This window comes from Phytophthora ramorum, assembly GCF_020800215.1.
Source record: "Phytophthora ramorum isolate Pr-102 chromosome Unknown Phyram_PR-102_s0002, whole genome shotgun sequence".
In the NCBI taxonomy this organism is placed as follows: Eukaryota; Oomycota; class Peronosporomycetes; order Peronosporales; family Peronosporaceae; genus Phytophthora; species Phytophthora ramorum.
In genome coordinates, this window is record NW_027150648.1 from 3125158 (window position 1) to 3140571 (window position 15414).

The following is a 15414-nucleotide window of genomic DNA, read 5'->3' on the forward strand; positions in this document are numbered from 1 at the left end:
TTGTGACTGGGAGCGACATCAACTCCGACGCTAACGTCGGAGGATTATCCAGCCTCATCTTCTTGTATTGGAGACCAATACTTGTACGCGTCAAGACACTCAATGTCTCGACGGTCGTCTCCAACTCCTGTGTCTGCCCGGCAGACACTGCTTGTAGCGTCTCGGTCCCTGACCGAGACTTGCGCAGCTTTTCTCGCTTGCGCCGTTCACTTCTCGTGCGGAGCCCGGCTCCGCGAGTTTCTTCTTGTCCAGGCCCGGCCGTGGACAGTTGTTCCTTGTATTCGCCGGCGGGTTTTACCCGCGGGCGCACGCGTTCAAGCCCGGCTTGATCGCGCACCGCTTCGTCGTGCAGCCCGGCTGCACGCGAGCTCGCAAGCATCTCCGGTGCGGGACGTTTGCAACCGTCCGCACTGCTTGCAGCGTCGGCTCCCAGAGCCGACGCGTCTTCTTTACCTCTACGCCTAACGGCGGAGTGTCTTTCGACCAATTGTGTGTCGACATTACCTGTCGACACTACCGCGTCGCCCCGGACGCTTCGAGACCCTCTCGAATCGGATTGAACCAGGCCCTTCTGATTCGGTCCACATCTTCTCCCAACGACTCTCGCAGTCGTTGGCGTTCGCTTGGGGTGGCCGGAGACAGCCGCATTCTGCGCTGTCTCTGGTGGAGGGCCGCATGCACCACGTGGTGCATGTGCTGCGCCGACAGGGCCATCGCTCTCTGTCGCGCTGCTGCTGCTCCCGAAGCGCACGATCGTGCGCTTCGTCCAGTCGATCACCGGATCATGCCGTGGCTTGCACGGCATGCCCAACACCATATCGAACTTATCGTCCAGTTCCAGGACGATAAGCTCGTCGACGAACTCCTTCTCTTGATAAGAGAAGCGTACGCGTACGATACGCTTCTCGGTTCTAACAACGACACCCGTTGCTAGTCTCACTTCCAATAGACTTCGAGGTGTTTTCACCTCCTCGAAGTCAAGCCTTGGAAGGCTCTGCAGTCGAACAAAGTTGTTCGACGCACCACAGTCCACTAGGGCACGAAAAGACTTCTCTCTCTTCGAGCTTACCTTCAGGATGACAAGGTTCGGCTTGTCATCTTGCTTCTTGCAGTGAGATTGACTCTCACTGAGGGCAGCGATCTTCATTGCAGCGTGTCCGATGTCGACACGCTCAACCGCATCACCAGCAGGGCGCCCCGCGCCTGCTGGTCCCTTTAGTTTTTTTATTGCCCGTGACGATACCCAGTATCGCCACGACGGCTCCTCGCCGCGTGCACAGGTGCTGTGCACTCGCGGGCATAGTGACCGATGTTTCCGCAGCGGAAACAACGCACATTCGTTGATCCACGACGCTGCTGGTAACCAGCAGCGGTCGCACTCGAGAGGTCCATTGCTTCGGGACCTCCCGACGGCCTTACCACCGGTCGTGGCATCAGCCGTGGGGCGTTCACATGCAGTTTAGCCTGCCGCAGGCTAAACTCTTCTTGCATTGCAAGCGCAATTGCAGCCTCGAGAGTATTTGGATACTCTCGGAAGAGATAGGTCTTCACAGGCCCATCTCTAAGGCCCTTCATGAACGTGACGACCTTTGTCGCCTCGTCAATCGGGTTGGTCACGATGTTCGAGACCAAGTACCGTGCTCTTTGGGCGTAAGCATGCACGTCATGCTTGCCCTGTTGCAGATCGAGGAACTCCGCCCTCGATCGGAACTCGTTCTGCGGGGGCTCAAACGCTTGTTTGAGCTCCTCCTTGAAATCCTCGTACGTGCTAAAGCACGTAGGGTCTGTGAGTCGGCGTCCGTACGCCCAACTCCTCGCTCGTCCGCCAAGACATGACATGGCAAACGCAACCTTCGACAACGGGTCGACGATACGTCGAGCCGTAATGGCAGTGTCGACCTCGACAAGCCAACGGAGGAGAGGTTCGCCCTCTCTTCCAACGTAACTGCTTACGTGGAGTTTCAATGACTCCACGCGCGGTGTGGCCGATGGCGACATCGAAGTTCGAGCAGCGGTTTCACGCTGTTCCTTCACGATGAAACCCAGAGCAACACCGTGTTGCTCCGTCGGTGATAGCGTTCGCAACATCGTTGCTACCGCCGCTTCCCCAATGACTGTTGACAGTCGTTGGAGGGCCTCCCACTCTGGTTCCGACAGGTGGGGGCAGTCTGCACGCGCAACATGCGTTGCAGACGTGTTTGGGCTACCCACGGACATGTTACTGTCCGAGGGCAGGTTCTCAGCCCCGCGTTCGTATTCCATACGAACGTGTTAGTCAGTCGTTGGACGGACTACAAAGTGCTACCAGGTGTAATGGGTCTGCTTAGACCCACTACTTAAGCTTACACGTGTGCGCACGTGTAGGAGGAAGCGTAGGAGTAATTTACTTAAGTTCAGTATACTTGTATCCACAAGTATACTTAAACCTAGATAAATGAACCAAACGAAAGCTTTGGTGGTAAATGAGAACTGTATTGATTGTAAATGGGGTTTCCTCCTAAAACTGATATTTCTAATGAGAGGTTCTGCCATTGGATGGCTGGCAGAACCCCTATCTATTGAATGACTCTCATTGGTAGAAAGGTGTTACTTTCTACCAGTCATATGCCTTTTGCTATGAATGTGGACCACCCTGTGGTGGTCACCTGAATGTGTGCCTTAGTGCATGTTGCACTAAGGTAGGAGGTGAACCGAATGTGTAGCCCCGCTACAATGAGCCCCCAAGAACTTACTCCAGTCAACTCCCAGCGCGCGCTACAAACCGCTATCAACGCATTTGGGCGCTTTCTTGCGGCAGAAGACGTCTCCATAGGCTTCATCGCTGCCTCTCTCATCGGAGATGCGAGTGGGGCTGTGTTCGTGAAGCTCATGGATCGCTTCGGTGTTCACTTGGCCTTCGTTGAGGGACGCGTGGGGAAGCCGCTGGCTAAGAATTCCGTCATGAGCTACTTCCGCCATGTGAAGAACTGGCTGCTCGACACTTACTCGACACACCGAGCTACAATCGAGAAGAAGCTGCTCAAGATGGGGCAGACGCTCGAGCGCCACTGCCTGAAGCGAGTAGAGGGAGGTATGGTCAAGAAGGCACCGGCGTGCACGAAGGAGGATCTACGGATTCTTATGGACGGAATCTCCTACGATGCCGCCAGCTCCAAGGACTACCAAGATGCTGCGTTACTGACTCTGATGTGGTGCACATTTGGCCGCGCGTCGGATCTCGGATTCGTGGTGAAGGGAAACCTATCGGTTAGTGCAGATGGCATTATATTCGTTCGCTTCATTCGCGTAAAGACGGCTGAAGAACAAGGCATCTCCCTCTTCCCCGACAAGGACAACTTCATCACGTACCCCCTTCATGCTATAGCGATGGCACTGGTGATGCAAGATGCCCCATGCGCTCAGTTGTTTGGTCACCCGCATCTTGCCGCAAGCAGCTACGAGAATATGACCAACCCCGTGGAGATTCCCCTAACCGAAGCTCTCGTTGCATGTGAGAACTTCGATGAACCAAGTGAGCCGCCTAAGAAGAAGCAAAAGCAACCTGAAGACAACATGAAGACCCACGCCTACGTGAACCGGATGGTCAAGACTACCTCAGCCGTTCAAGCAAAAGCAAAGCCAACAGCAAACTTGACATCTCACTCGTTCCGACGCGGTGGAGCTCAACACGCGAACAGTGACCCTCTACTAAGTGCTCAGTGGATTTTCGATCGTGGCTCGTGGAACATGACGGCTACTAACAAGGCTTTCGCTTACGTTTTCAACACTACCAGTGAAGACCAGAAAGTGGCGCGTGTTCTTAGTGGCTGGGATTCCAGCAAGAAACCGCCGGTCCCTATGCTCTCCTGGTTTGATTCCGCCAGCCACCAGCAAGCACTGGAATTGGGAAATCTTCTACTCCAGACCAGTGTCGCCACCCAAGACCCCGAGAAAAAGTTGAATGCTCGCGTTGCTGAAGTCCTCACTGCTTCCGCGATCCAGCATTTTCCAGAGGTACTGGAGCGCTACCCGATGTGCCCGTATGCTTCAAGGATGCGCGAATATCTGGTGACGTTGGGGATATCGAAAGCGCAAATTTTAGCGTGGAGCTCCGAAATACAAGGCAAGGCCACACAGAAGGATCTAGAGGAGGCTCAAGGCGACGGGGAGGTGTTTACAAGAGAAGAAAAGCTGACCAATCACCAAAATTGTATTATCGGGGAGCTGATAGCTATGAACCAGGCCTTAACCGAGCGGGTAGGCCAACTGGAGCGTCAGGGCGACGTGGGTCAGGGGCAAGCAGCCATAAGTTCTTCAGGTTCAGCGGTGACGCAACAAGGAGCTTGTACCGATACACCTCCCGCGCCAAGATCGTGTGGGAGCAAGGCTCTTCCCAAGGGACCTGCGGCAATTTGGTTTGAGTGGTACGCAAAAACTCCACGCGTGCTCGGATCGGCAGAAGAAGTCAGCGTACAAACAAACCGTCAACTTCATGAAGCTCTTCTTACCTAGTGGATTTGAGTTGGACACGGTGGCACCTGACTACTGCGATCAAGTTATACGTACCGGGACGGAAGCTGAAGCTGGGCTGTACATGTTTTTCAAAGAGAATGGAGTCAAAAGCAAGCACGGATCGTCTGTACTCAAGCAACTGCGCAAGCTCTACCGAGAGAGTAAACTCGACCCTCTTGTAGACGCGTACCGCGCTCGTGTTGTTCTGAACAGCATTACGGACCCAGACTCAGGAGTTGTTTACATGGAAGTAGGCACTATATGAATTGAGCTGGGTAGCTATAATTAATACATTTATTCGGTTACAGTCATTTTTGTAGCTGACCACTTTACTCCAGTAAATACAGATTAGATGCACTCTCATCCACTCCTTGTTTGTCACTTTGATTTTCGCCTCCAAGATCTGAAGTGACCAAGTCAAGAATGTCCACTATAAACGCCATCGTAACGTACAAGGAATTCAAGCATCTGTGTATTACGTTCGCCAAAGCCTCCAAGCTCCGTATAATGGACGTGTCCATTCGAATGCTACGTAACTTTCTGGTGCAGACGGTTGGCTCGAAAGAGCGTATTCCTGAAGCGCTACGCGTAATCTTCATGAGCTTACGAGACAAATGCAAGGACAAGAACGACATCAAGAAACGCGGACTAGTTGAGATTGATGACATCAACGAATGGCTCACCGGACCATCAGATGGAGCACACGCTCAGATCAATGGCGTTTACGGTGTGAAGCGCCTTCTTCAGCGTGTAGTCATTGGAAGGAAGGCGTACTATGTGGTGGACTGGGAGCCAACCTTGGAACCGCGGGAGAACATCTCAAAGGAGCTCATCGCTGTCTTCAACCGTGAACGTCGCGCTCTAGCACGTAAAACGTATATCGAGGACGAGGCTGAAGAAGACAATAGCTTTAACAACTCAGCTGATGCTTAAGCTGTTAATAAAACAAGATCATTGGCGAATTCAACCTTTATTACATGCGGTAACATCTGATCACTCGTACAGCATACTTAACGGCAAGTGTGAACACTGCACAACAGTAAGCTTAGCTGAACTTTCAGTGCCTCCACAGCAACAACGGTATCATCGCAGAAATACCCACGGCTGGAATCGAACCAGCTCCTTCAGCCTATTGGCTGGGCTCAACCATCAGAGCTTCGTGGGTGTGGGCAAACAGATTGCGTAATGGCGAGCAAGAAGGTCTGCGCGTCCACTCAATTGTAAAACCTCAGTGATAGGTAAAAACCTCAGTTGTGGACACGTGGCTTTACCTGTGATATACTGGGGAAGTACCGGTATCGTCATGATTGGGCGGTTTTCACTCTAATAGTGGACCCGGTTTTTTTATTTGCGTGCTCATTGTTCAATTTGCCGTCAAGTGAGCACATCGTTGGGAGAGGTGTTTTTCTACCAAAACAGTTTTTGCCTTTTTCTCGATAACCAGGGCGTTTCAGACCCTGATATTATCACCATCTCATTGCTTCTCTATTTGGATCCTTTACTGCCATGTCCGATCGGGCATCCAATCAGATGGGTAATTGTTGTGCTGTTGTGTAGGCTTACTTTTCTGTGTTCTAATACATAAATCTGCTACTACCTGATTGGGTGTTATTCGACAATTTCGACCAATCATTTGAGTGTCGGCATGTCGGCCGATGTCGGCACCGTCACGGTATGGAGTTGGCTGGTAAACTGAACTACCCCAGCTCTGGGTATAAGCTCAAGGCGATCACTGCATTCAAAAATTTCATCTATCATCGCGACCATGCTCTGGGGGATAGCGAAGCTGTCATCCCTAAGATTATCCGCAAAACAAGCATGTAATCAACTTCTCTAAGACCAACAACAGGTGCGGCTTCCACTGCATCGCCTGGCATACATGCCAGAGTCCTAAGAAGGATTCTCGAAGGATTCAAGTTCAGGAAAAGGTGGGATTCAAAAGCTACTGCGATTTCAAGGGGGTTAAATATTCATTGAGCCTGTTTAGAAGTTTCAAGCCCATTGACCTACTACAGCTCGATGAGATTGAGGACTGCTTCTAACTTGGTGTTAACGTATATAAGATGGATGTAGCTTCTGGAAAAAATGTAGAATGCATTCGCAGATCGGACAAGGGGTATAAAGCTATGGATATTCTATCGCACGAGAATCACGCTCTATACATCAACAATATTGATATGCTCCAGTCCAAATACCAATGCCCTAAGTGTGAAATGGTATTCGTCAGCGCTAAACGGCTTAGAGACCACAAGAAGAATCAGTGCGACCTTGTGAATATCGAAAGCTTCCCAGCTGAGCCAACTATCTACAAACCAGCTCAGAACGCGATACGACCTCTGTTTACGAAGTAATTCATCAAGGATGCTGACCAGTACATCGACCACTTCATCGTTTATGACTTTGAGACTATCCTTAAGCCTACAACGACTCAACACGGGGAGAATACTGTCTTCACTAATGAACACATACCAGTGTCTGTATCAGTAGCTGATAGCTTAACCGAGGAGGTGTGTCGCTTTGTAAATGATGCTCCAAACATTTTTCTTACGGATATGGTCAAAGACATTGGTGATGTGTCAATGAAGATCCAGCAGTACAATGTTAATAAGTATAAGTCGCTTCTACAGAAAATCACCAATGCTCACGGTTGACAGGTATGGAATTCCAGGAGTCAATCTTGGTAAGACCTACAAGATGTCTGATGTGGAGAGTTGGATTGAAGAGGGGAAGTACGCCAGCTTCTTTAACTTTCACCGCAGTCTTGGTTTTGGAAAGCAAAAGTCTGATTACGCAAAACTGAAACAACAGCTTGATCAGGTAATATTTTTCGGTTTCAATTCTGGTTGATACGATATTAGCTTGATTAAGAAGGATTTGTTTGCCGTCATCGGTACGGACAACATCAAATCTGTTATCAAAAATCCCAGCTACATGTGCATTGCTACATCGGACATAAACATACGCGATATGATACTATGCACCAGCTAGTACCAGCTACGATAAGTATCTCACAACATATCTCGGTGGCTGCACATGCGATGACAAAATTAGATATGTCTGTTGTCTTGGCAAGGGTCTTTTCCCGTACGAGTACATTACCGCGTTCAATGTGCTAAACCAGACTACTATCCCGCCTAAGTCTGCTTTTGACAGCAAGCTCCGTGGAACAAGCATCACCACTAACGACTACGAACGAGTGAAATTCGTGTGGGGGTACTACGATATGAAATCAATCAAGGACCTACTGATCTGGTACAACAATCTCGAGGTAATTCCATTTTTTTTTAAGGCTATCAAGGCTCAGCGAGAACTCTTCAAGCGTTTCGATCTGGATATGTTTGCGGATGGAGTGTCGCTACCTGATCTTTCGGAGAAAGTCATGTATCAGACCTGCTTTAATAATCTCCAATATCCGAATTAGGAACCTGCTAACGCATTCCAATTTCCAGCTAAGCTCATGGGATGGTACAATATTCAGGATGCTAAGGTAAAGCGATAATTTGGTATGACACTCGAGCACTTGAATACATTGCTGCAAAAGCAAAAGTATCGATGTGGTCTATGTCACTGCAAGCTGACCGTTGATACGGCTTCAGCAAACCGTATCAACAACAATCTCGCAACATTGACGGCAACATCTTGATCAGCTGTGTGAAGTACAACACCGCTCGTAAGGACATGTAGCTCGGGGGATTTCGGTATAAGAAGTTGCTTGAGTTCAACTCAGACAGCCTGGTATATTCTATTGATCGGGAGGAAGAGCTAAGATGAAGGCCAATATCGCTAGAGGTCCATCTATTATCTTCAATTACTGTGCCAAGCGTTTTGAAACTTAAATCCGAAACTCATCAGGGAACCTCGTGAAAAGTATCATAGGCTACGACGCAAATGCTCTGTACCTGTGGGCTCTCGGTGATTATATGCCTTGCGGGCGCTGACCACCATTGAAGCATACCCGGGTATTGTTGATGACATTGTTAATGACAAGATATTTGGCTTTCTCGAGTGCAATATTCGTACTCCAGACTATCTAAAAGACTACTTCAGTGAAATGACCCCCATTTTCAAGAACGTACAAATCGATTGTCCCGACGAGAGTGTCATTGGTAAGCACATGTTCGATTACAACCACTCCCGCACATCAAATCGTTCGAAGCCAGCTCGTAAGCTGATTGGTAGCTACTTTGGTGAAAAGATTCGTATATACACACCATTGCTTAAGTTGTACCTTTCTCGCGGTATGGAGATCACTAAGACCTACTGCTTTATGAAGGCCCTCACAAGCCTTTGCTCCCTTTATGGAGGCTGTATCAAATGCACGACGAGGGGGTGATGTTGATAAACCTAAGGCGATAATTGCTGAGATGATGAAACTTGTAGGTAACAGTGCTTTTGGTCGCTCTGGAATGGACATGAGCAAATACAAAGAGGTCAAGTATGAGAGACAAAGCAATTAAGAGCAAGATCGAACACTTTAGCATTCCATGGGTTGGAAGAGCTTAATGATGCTTGTGAAACCACCATGAAGAAACGCCGACTCAATAACAAGAACCCGATCCATTTGTCGGTTCCTATGTATCAGCTTGCTAAGCTACGTATGCTTCAGTTCTACTACGACTGCATATATTTCTACTTCGACCGCTCTGACTTCCAGTATCAGGAGATGAACACCGATTCAGCTTATATCGCTTTCCCATGTGAGAATCCTTTTCAAGACTGTATCAAGCCTGAGCTACATGCTCACTTCAAGGAGCATAAATATGATTACTTTCCACGTGACTACAACACTGAGGTAGCTAAGTTTGATCACCGTACCCCTGGTCTGTTCAAAGATGAATGGTCAGGTAGCACGAACTATATTTGTTGTCTACCCGACGAATCTTACGAGGTCAAAGTTTCAGCAAAGGGTGTGCAGCAGGGTCGTGGTCGGAATGAACATGTCTTTAACCCTGACGGATTTGAGTCTGTTGTACGGTATCGCATCACGCTACAAGATACAAACAAGGAGTTCAGACTATCGAAAGAAACCAAATCTATCATAACCTATACTCAAAACAAAACAGCGCTCAACTACTACTTTGACAAACGTCGAGTACTTGATGATGGCATCACGACTAAACCTCTTGATATTTAAGCAGCTACCCCCTGGGGATTCTTTTAATGTAAATATAGATCATGGACGCGCTATTAAAGAATATCTACTATGATCCAAAAACCGGTTTTATCGGAGATCAAGCTCTGTATCAGAAGACAAAGGAGTTAGATCCTAATGTAACATTCAAAATCGTAAAAAATATGGTATGCGAGTCAGACCGATATTCAATGATTTCAGGAGCAACATAAGAGATTCAATCCGATACTGCATCAAGCGTTGATCAAGTGCGACGTACTCCAATCAGTTCTAACAAGCCTGAGTTCGTCATCATTGATGACTACAGCAACGATAAGCTACTTCAGAAGAATATCTTCTCACATTTCTTCACCAGGGGTCGCCACTTCAAATTGAGTACCATATTCCTAAGCCACAGCTACTTTGCTACTGATAAGATGATTCGCTTGAATTCAGAGAATGTAGCGATCCTAAAGCCAATTCGAAGCGTGATTAGAGATGATTGTACGCGATATCAATATAAACGGAATTAACGATAAAAATATGATTGCTTATAATAAAGCGATCTCCCGAGGAAAAGGTCAAATGTTGTTTTTGGATAGTGTCAAAACCCAGCTAAGGTATAACTTCGATGCGGTCATAGATTTATCAGATCTTTAACTCTGCTGCTGCTACTACGCCGACTTAATATTTTACTTTAATGAGGAAATATCAGAATCGATTGAAATGATATAGATCTTTCAATATACAACCAACTGTGTGTGCTTCGTTCGTCGAACTCGATTCCACCAATCTCGTTCAAGATAACTATAACTCGACTTGGAAGTACTCATTTCCCGGTTTGGCTGCTGATTTCCGTGATGTAGGTTGTGTAGTTCAATCGATCACGATGTACAACTCCGAGTATAACATCGGTTCATACAATTCTCAAATAATTCATTTAATGTAGAAGTTCCTACTGCCGCAACAGCATTGACAATCCGTATAACACTCCCTGATGGAATTTATGCATACGCTGATATCAATTGGAGCATCCAGATGACTTTTGTTAATGCTGGAGCGTATTTGATCAATCCATCTGTCTTCTATATCCAATTATCAGATAATAGCGCTTATTATGCTGCTCAGTTTGATTTACACCAACGTCTCTACTTACTGCAGGTGGTACTTGAACAAGACCCGCTGCAGGATTGTATTCCTCTGGAGGTATTGTTTTGCCGACTACTACTCGCGTTCCTCGACTAATCAATTTTTAACGCGTCTTTTGGGAAGGTAGTAGGACTGACTGCTGGTGCGTACCTTTCTACCTCTGCGACGGTTGCAAGTGCTCAGCTCTCGAATATCATTCCTCAGATCCACCCTACTAGCTTATACATCGTTCGCTGTGATCTGATCAACAATGAGTACGTTGCATCTAGCAATATTCTGAGTGGATCTGATCGAGGAGATGCTAAGGTATGTAACGGGCCAGGTGAGTGCTCGTCACTAGCTTACACGTAGCGGTGAGGAAGCGTCCAATAAGCTCAGGTATACTGAGACCAAGTGTTTAGTCTAGGGTAAAATCAACTCTGGTTTATTATTGGGACCGGGGCGGGTGGCCCTCGGATCCATGTGAACCACTCAAATGCAGGTTGACACCTGATTGGTCGAAATGGGTCTGGCTCCCCACTTTCAACCAATCACAGGATGACAACGAGCGTGCCTTTGTACCTACTTGTAGATCTACCTATATAGATCTACCTACATATGTAAATGGGAGGGGCCAATTACAAGGTAGGTCAGCATATTTAATACAAACCGAGTCAGTACGCTTGGATGAACTGTCGTACATGTAATGGCGTGCGTACCCCAGTCATGATCAGTATCTACAATTAGAATTACCAGAAAGTCAAGTTCCACGACACTTCCGTCTCAATCATGCTCCTGCTGAGACCAAAAAAGCTGATAGCTTTAGTTTTTTTCTTATAATCTAAAACTTCCTCCTGACTTACCCTCCTTTCGCACAGCTCGGAGCTTTGCCATATGAACATTTGCTTCTTATGACCCCTTAGCGATTTTTCCCCCTTTCTAAGCTACTCATACTCCATAGCGTCGCTTTACTTCACCTCTAATAGATTTGATTAGATTATCATGCTCTGGTTTTGTTGCCTTGTATTGAGGATATTGAGCATTACCGGTTTGGTATCGGTTGTTGACCGTGAACCGGTGAATCCGAACCGGTCCAATCCGAACCCACGCCGATTACGCCACCAAAGGTTACGCCACTGTCGATTACGCCACCTGTGGGTACAAGATTGTAGGGAAAAGATGGGCTTCGACGTGGCACTCTCTGATTGGCTGAAGTAACTCAGTATCCAGTAAAGAATCAAGTAGTGTGTATCCAGTAGGTCTAGAGAAGCGAGAAGGCTAGCGAGCTAAAGACCTCAATCAATCACTTTCGAATCTTTGTTCTATCCCTCAAGTGGTTTCCAGTCTCCGCTCCGGTCTCGCCCAGAGTGCTACCCTCCCTCCGCTCCGTCAAGCTTACGGTGTCCAAGATCCATACCTTTCATCACCTTGCTCAGTAGGTACTTCTCTTCAGCATCAACCGCATCGGTTAGAACTCCTGTGCGCTTATCATATGATAGTGGATGCTTTGCTGTCTTCTTGACACCTGCTATTGATAGACGACCTCCGTCCTTTTCCACATCGCTGTCAGAGTCGAACATACCAAATCCTGTCAATGACTTAATTGCTGCTCTGGCCGGAATTCCCGCGTAAGGAGTTTCAATCACTGTCGCAAGAGCTGGTACTGCTGCATCAAGTCCTTTGCTGAGTGATCCACTATCCCTTACAAATTTGAACGCGGAGGATAGACCAGATTTAATCTTACTCCAAATAGAGTCTCCTTGGCTCGCTTATAACCTTCTTAATATCATGCCTGGTAGTGTTAAGGCGCACGCCGCGACCTGCCTTGCGAGGTTTGACCGCCTTCACATAAGAGGCTGGATGAAGATGGATAACAGAGCCACTACCCTTGAGTTGATCAGCTGTCAGACTTAACTTATCAGTCTTGAGAGCTTTGGTCAACTTGGGAGTTGGTACGTCGCTTGAAATAGCTAGTTCGCGATACATTATTGCTATATAGCTTGAAACATTTTATGAACGAATTGTCAAAATCAGATCTATTGAGGAGTTCATCTTATTGTTTTGCTTACAATATAACCGGTGCTGTTGGTGCTATGGTGGGAACGTGGAACTATATGTTGAACATCAAGCTTGTAGATCCTCACCCGATTATTATGGAGCTTGACTTGATGGCTAACCCACAAATTCGTCTTCGTTTCAGTGTTAATCAGGGCACTTCAGCTATCGATTTTGATATATCCAATAGAATGACGCTAACGAGTACTACACTTTCGAGAGGTAATATCTGTTCAGTAATGGTTGCTTCAGGCGCCAGATCAAACCCTATGTATAGTGCAATTAATTAATGGTGTGGGTTCAATTGCAGTTTCTTGGGGGTGCCGATATCAATGTGCTTGAATCTACAATTGATGGTACATCTCGAAGCCGGTAAAGAAGCTTCGCTACAATGACTGCTATGATCGATGGTTCTATCAGCACGCTGGTACTGGAAAGCAACCGACTCAACTAAATGCTGCTTTTGATCTTCGATTATCGGCGAGACCTTTCGACTCGGCACCTTGGACGCTCCACCCCGGTAGTTCGATTCGAAACTTCAACGTGCGCATGGGTTCGCAACAATGCTTCGATATTGGCCATGACTGTGATTTCCACCACGTCACTAATGAGGTCTCTAAAATTGTAAAATTGCTTCGATTAACGGGGATCTGACCCCCGAGTTGGTGAATGCTCTTCTTGACTACCAGACATAATCGCTAACTAACGCGTTCTTATCGCAGATGTTAGTCGTCTGGCCGAGAAGAATATTTCACAAGCAATTCAGATTCAGGGCGTGAATGCTGGTTGCCAGGGTACAAACATGCTCGTATTGGTTATTAGCGAACAAGAGCTGACACTGGATCGCTTCACCGGGGAGGTATAGAGTACTCTACAGCTTAGTAGAGCTACTTTGATAGTCTTGTAAGCTAACACAAAAATATTTTTTTATCTTAGTTCAATTCCTTGAGTAGCTTAGGACACTTTTCAATCACGAATTCACTCTTACGAAGCCAATCGATATAGTTTGGATCCATACGACTGATATGTTTTAGTGTATTCCCTTTGTGTTTACCCCATCTCATCAAGTAAGAGTTGTCATTATTGAGAAACTTCGTATGTTTTAATATCACCACTGATGTTCAAGCTGGGTTGGTTGAGCATCCATCGACAATACCCTGGGTCGGAAGCATATACCTCCTCAATGGACTTGTTCTTGTATTTTCCAAAATTGAGCTAGAACGACATGCTATCAGTTAGATGTATCTATCCTTCTATATACATACCCCCTTTAACTTTTGAGAAAAAAATAAATACAGTGATGGGCGTCTTGGAGAGCCACATCGAGACACTTGCTTTGTATGAAGGACGGGCTAGCCTTACTTACTATTCTGCTAAAAAAATTTGCCAGAACTGCCGCTGCCGAAATCGACATCCCAGATTCTCGGCTGTCTCGCCTTTCCAGGGGCGGCTGGTGCAAGCATTTTCTCGCTCGGCACGGCTACCGCGTCCGCCGAACCCATGGAGAGATTCATTCGGTGGATGTGCCAGCAGCAATAAAGGGCGCTGCTGAGCTTCGGGCGAAAAAGATCGCCAAGTACGACTTGAACGACGTATTCAATGTCGACGAGGCCGCCTACTTCTACAAGGTCATATCGCGGGTGTCTGTCTGTCTGGGTGCCGCTCCCGCCCTGAAGGTCAACAAGTCTCGCATGACCTTCCTTGTCGGGTCGAAGGCCACGGGATCGGAGAAGCTGTGGCAACTGGTGTTGGGCAAATCCAAAAAGCCACGCTGGCTGCCGGAGAAGCCGGACAGCATGGACTACGTCGGCACCAGCAAAGGCTGGATGACCACACCCGTGTTCAATGAGTGGCTGGTGGAGCTGAACAAGAAGGTGAAGGCCGTTGACAAAAAGATCCTGCTGCTTTACGATAATGCACCAGTGCACAAGGAGACTGAGGAGGCACTCTCGTACGTGGAGATCGCCAGGCTGCCGAAGAACATCACGGCTATACTGCAACCTATGGACCAGGGCGTCATTGCGTGGATCAAGGCAAGGATTTTGAATGATAGATCAGGCGCTGCTTTACTGAGGGTTCTGTGTGTTCAGGAGGATGCATGTGCTATTGATACAGCAGACGCGATGTAATGGCTTGGAGACGCATGGGACACCATGCCCAAGAAGGTGCTTGCGAACTGCTGTAGACATACAGGTCTGCTCTCAGATCGACTAATGAGTGTGGGCCAGTACTCCACCCGCATCACCCACCCCAGACTCCCGATAGAAACTCATCCCCACCCCCAGTACTTCGCCGCGCTCGCAACGGAGTCCCCTCGGCCAGTCCCGGGTGTACCGGAAAACATCGCTCTTGCCACCGCTCGGATGTACACTGCTTCGCGACGCGTCGTGCCGAATCCCAACAGAACGCTGCCCAAGAAACGCCGTCCGCGACTAACTCCAGCAGAGAAGTCCCAGATTCGCATGCGATACCAGAATGGGGAGAGAATTACCCAGCTGCATCAAAGCACAGGACACGCCTGCAGCACGGATCGACGCCATCGTCCACTCCCAGCCCAGCCAAGACGAGTCCAAGTCCGGTAAACCCCCTCGGTGGACCCCCATGCGTTTCGTGGTGGAAATGCTGAAACG